The sequence below is a fragment of the Pinus tabuliformis genome, chromosome 2_1, assembly GCF_031772625.1.
Source record: "Pinus tabuliformis cultivar Carrire ecotype Pingquan chromosome 2_1, CPIR1, whole genome shotgun sequence".
Lineage (NCBI taxonomy): Eukaryota > Viridiplantae > Streptophyta > Pinopsida > Pinales > Pinaceae > Pinus > Pinus tabuliformis.
The window spans coordinates 848083187-848088862 of record NC_142299.1 but is presented as its reverse complement, the minus strand read 5'-3'; the positions used below and the strand labels follow the sequence as shown (position 1 = coordinate 848088862).

Below are 5676 nucleotides of genomic sequence, written 5' to 3'. Positions count from 1 at the left end.
AACCCTACACTATCCCTAAACCCTACTCACTCCCTAAATCTTATCCACACTCCCATTCACCCTCACCTACTTTCCTATTCAAAATCTCTTCATACTCATCATACCCTCACTCACCAATCCATCACTCCTCATTGACCATAAAGACAAACAACAGTACAATAATGGAGAGGGACAGTGAGTAGGAACTTGAAGAAGAAACCCTTAGTGACAGTTCCATGGAGAGACTTGAGAAGAGAAAAGGAGCAAAACAAATTGGAAATCTTAGTTGATGCCTCATTAGCTCATCAAAGCAGTGTTTGAGGGTGTCTTGTGCCAATTTTGGGATAATTTTGATAAAATTATGTAATTTCAAATTTTGAATTTTGAAACACGGGAAATACCAATAGGTGGCACTGCGTTTTTGTTGGGGACACTTTCTTGCAAAAAATTTTATATTTTTGGAATCAACATGGAAAAATATGGAATCTCAAAAATGGTTGAGAATTTTGGACAAGTTTTAAGTCTCTAAAAGGACCAAAAATAACCAAAAAGTGCCCTCTCTACCACTTTTTTGCCACACAGGAAGTAGTCTTCAGATAATCAATTTTTGGAGGGTCAAATAGACTCCAAATTTAGAAATTCAAGTTGTTCCAGAAAGTAGACTCACCAAGCTTTCCAATGAGCTATCCTGCACCTGATTTGGACTTCGGGAAGCCTTCCAAAATTGGTCTTGAAAAAGCGTTGCGCATAGGATCAATGGCACTGTGCATAGGATGAATTTTGCCAGTTTTGCCTGATTTTCTAGATTTTGCTTAGTTTTCTCTACAGTTGACTGTTTCTTGCTCTCTTGGTGAAATTAGCATGGTTAATGATGTAACACGATGTAATTATGGATATAAAACACTTAATAAGATAGATACATCAAGTCAAAGGTGGTTTTGAACTGAATGAATTGGTTTCCTTGGTTTTAGATGCAAGCTGTTCCACTGCCTATTTTTTGTTCCTAGTTTAGATGTTGAAATAGCTCCTTGACTCATGGATTCGACCTCTGATGGCTAGCATAGGTGGTTTGATGCCTATATTATGTACTTTCCTAGTCATTTGTAAAGGTTGGACTCTTGTGGATGCTTTGAGCTTCATTGTAAAACACTTCTGTAGTTTGGCAAGGAAATGAACCAGGGTTTTGCAGCATTTTGTGGGATTCTTGTGGTAATGTGTCTTAGCATTGTTTCTTCCTTTGTTATTTAGTTTCTCTTATGTGTATATGTGCCAACATCTATTTCTTTCTTCATAACTAAAAGAATCAAGATAAATAGGTGGAATCCATTGATATTCAATGCTCTGCCTTGATGATACATTTAGCTTTTAATGTTTTATGTTGTTTGAGGAGGACTCATGAACTTTGCATGCCCTCCCCAACTCCTCACTGGTCTTAGACTTACCATCACACTCAATTCAAAGTGCCAAAACACCTACCTACCTTGCCCCACAGAATATCCTACAAGTCTGAGTTGATTTCCCAGACCCAAAGCTACCTTCTTGATTTGATCTAGCAACCAACTATCAAAATCAATCAAAATCGTCTGACCTAATATACCTAGCCTAAAATCAGCATTTCATTTCAGTCATCTCAAGCACTAGTTTCCATATTCTAATTGATATTGACAAGGAGAGAGCCCTCTCCCGACCTGGTAGGGCTAGCTACTAGGTTAAGCATGGTTTAATGTTACCCTATACCTGCCTTCCTTCAACCTGAGGTCAATCTAGGCACTAACAAAACCCTAGGATGATGAACTTTGATATTAAATGTTATGAAACTTAAACCTTAAAAATGATAAGAAATCAATAGTTACAGTCTTATTCAAGGGAGAAACCTCCTTCTATATTGAATACAATGTACAAGACAATATTTGATGATCCTAAGGCTATGTCTCCTTAGTATATATTGGAGACAAAAGGTACAAATATAATAAAATGGGTTCATGGGAGGCTATAACCTACATAAAAATATAACAATAAGAATGAAATCACTTAATATATAGGGCTTCATAAGGGGTTTAATTTATGGTTAACATGGGGCTTATATAGGAATTAATGCATTATGTCAAACATTTTGCATGCATCCTTGACATAAATATAGTCTTGGGCCAAGAGGCTTGGCATGGTTTTTCTTGTACACCTCCTTTCACCTATCCATGCCTCTTATCATTCTCACACCTGTTGATCAAAATCCATAAATCTTGTCTCTCTACTTTGAGCTTAACATTCCATTGGTGCAAAACCCATTTCCATAACAATCCATTGATCCATGTTCACCAACAGAGCTTCCATTTTGAACTTTTATGGCTCAAATATTTGGCCATTGAATATCTTGTGTTTTCATTTGCAACCTAATTTTAATAATTGGTAACTGGCATCTTAATTATTTAAATCTATCCTCATTGAGTTGGAAACCAACACCTAGAGAACCTATGTTGATTTCTTGACATGGACCAAACCATTATGTTTTCATTTGCAACCTAATTTTAATAATTGGTAATTGGCATCTTAATTATTTAAATCCATCCTCATTAAGTTGGAAACCACCACCTAGAGAACTTATGTTGATTTCTTGACATGGACCAAACCAACCCTATTCTATTTGTCATTGTCTCCTTAAGATAGATTGTTATGTGCATTCTTAACTTTGTCATCACTTTTGCTTATTGCTCTTCATCATGTCATGTCACATTGGATAAAAGTATGGATATGATTAAATCATGTCAAGGTAATTACTTGCTCTTATATATTGATCTTAGTTATCACATCTCATCTTTCCTTTTCATCATCCAACACATTATGTGAGTTCCTCTTCTTCTTCGTCCATGCTTAAATTATCTTGCACCATTACATGGTTGCACTTTGGTTCAACTACCACAATGCCCATGTGTCTTCTTGATTTTTACTCTCCATGTCACAATCGTTGTACATTGTATATAGGCCTCCTATCCCATCAATTTGATGGTACATCTTAATTGTTTGTTTCATAAATATCCACTTTAGTGATTTAATCATGTCCCTCTCCAACCTTAATGTTCCCAAGCCAAAATTGCTTTGTAATCTCACTTTACCCTACATGTCTTGATAATGGCTTAACACATCTTTGTGTATCTTTTGTTCATCCTTAATAACTCACTCTTTCTCTTTGCAAAATAATTTGGTATATTAAGAATATTTTGGTCTTTTATGTGGGAATTTTATGATTCAATCCTTATAGTTATGTTTTTAACTCAATTATATTGCTCCTATCTCTTTATGTGTAAATTTAATTGAATCAATGATGTTATGAATTTCTTAATATTTTTTTAATTAAAATTGATGAATTTCTCTTTAATATTATAAATGTCATTATAACATATATATAATAGTTTTTTCCCTAAAAAATAAATTGTCATTTCTCCTCAAAAATAGAAGGCAAATTGCATTTATTATCTGCATATTGTTTTTACTAAGAAAAATGACCATTTGTATTTAAATATTAAATGTAAATTACACTTATTACCTACATGTTACACTTATTAAATATTGTAAATACTAAAAGAGCATTTGTAAAACCATACAAGTGTATACATTTTCCTCATAAATTAAAAAAAATACCATTGATCTTATACACAATCTAAAAATATTTATTTATTTATTTTCTTTTTTGTAAGTTTGGTAGGACTACATCTTCATCGTGTCCAACTTTACACAATCTAAAAAGATTTATTTATTTATTTATTTTCTTTTATTTAAATTTGGTAGGACTACATGTTCATCATGTCATCATGTCCAACTTCTCACTACGAGAGATAGCACAAGATTTGAACCCAAGACTTCCGATTCGTGAGACTTTATTTCCAAGATTTGAACCCAAGACTTCCGATTGGTGAGACTTTATTTCCACCACCATTACCAATTAAACTATCCAAAACAAACATTTATTTATTTATTTATTAAATTACAATATAATTTCTAACTTTATAATAAAATTTATATAATTTATTTATTTATTTTATAAATAAATTTTTAAAAACACCTTCTAAAATTATAAATTCAATCAAATTTAAAAATAAACATACAAACATTATTACATAATAAGACATTTTCTAATAAATAAAACAAAATAACCTTATTAGAAATATTAATCATATACACGGTTTAGAGTGTTCTAGATTCAAAATGTCATCTTATATCACAGTCAAAACTAAATAATTGTCATGCATTTAAAAATATTTTTTTTGTACAACTATAAAGATGCCTTTTAAAAAATGCTTATACATTCCGGAAATTTTCTTATATAACAACAAATATATGCTATAAAGAAGGGCTATATATAGCCAAAACTAAATAATTGTTATGCATTTAAAAATATGTTTTCTGTACAACATGGATGTCCCTTTAAATAATTATTATACATTCCCCAACTTTTCTTATATAAGAACAAATAGATGCTTTAAAGAATGGCTATGTATATTCAAAACCTTTTGTTATGGAAGAATAATTTAATCACCGTCTTAATTTTTAATACAAATCCATGTTGTTGGCACTTTAATTGGAGAGGATCCAAGGCACCGACTTAATTTTTAATACAAATCCATGTTGTTGGTACTTTAATTGCAGAGGATCCAATGCCTTGAAGATAAATAAAGAAATTATTTTATATAAGAGCAAAGTAATTCTTTTAGTTGAGGACAAAGTAACTCCTATAAAAAAAAAAATATTGGCTTTCAGCACAGAGTACCGCATATCAAAGATCATGTTATCTGAATAATAACATTCCGGGTAAAATAGGGTGGACATTCCAAAAGACAAGATACATGAACACTTTCCTCTCCACGCCTCAAAACAAACAAAAGAAAACAAAGCATCAAGATCAGTCCACTTAACACATGGGATTGGGCAGCTTGAATGTCCTCTCCCCAACAGAGCATCCAGTGAAATCGCTCCACTGATCACCAGATTCGGAACCCATCCTGCTCGATCTTCAATCTCTTCTCAGATTTATAAACCACAGCGCTCTTCTCATAATCTTCCGGCTCCCTGCACCACAAATTGTCCATTGACCTCATTCACACAATGCTTTTCCATGCATTATTCAGACATTTTTATTTAAATCCCAGATTTTAAAAATATGTAAAAATTTCAGTACACAAAATGTATGTTAATCAAATTAATATTATATGTTTGATTCCAAAATATTTTCAAAATCTATAATCAAAATAATTTCAACAACATTACTAAATTCAACAAAAATAAAAATTTCAACAACATTACTAAATTCAACAAAAATAAAAATTTCAGATTTCAAAATATTCCTAAAATTTATAATCAAAATAATTTGAACAAACATTACTGGGCACAACAAAAATAAGACTCAAAACTTCCCAAAAAAGACATGGATGGTGGTAGTGATCACCTCAATAAAAGCGCCTTCCATGAATGATAACCAGCTCGGGCAAGATTCTTCTCAGTTGCATTCCTCTCGTAGTCATACCTGCCTGTCAATAGGAAGATCTTAAACCCTAATCCAAGCAGATGGGTGTACAATCTATAACTGGCAGGCAATGGAGGGGCCACTGCCAGAGCCGCCCACGCTATAAAAGAAGCATCGTCGATCCCCTCTCCTCTGCAAACCAAAGGTGAAGAGGAAGTAAAAATCATAAAAAAGTATGTTGA

The 5676-nt window shown here is 32.6% G+C and overlaps 1 pseudogene across 1 annotated transcript; it reads right to left on the bottom strand.

Moving 5' to 3' along the window:
- Positions 1-4633: 4633 nt before the first annotated feature.
- Positions 4634-5676, bottom strand: LOC149203309 (acid phosphatase 1-like; annotated as a pseudogene). The gene is made up of 2 exons (XR_016253619.1): positions 5417-5676; positions 4634-5040 (listed from the first exon to the last, which is right to left on the bottom strand). The product of XR_016253619.1 is annotated as an acid phosphatase 1-like (transcript).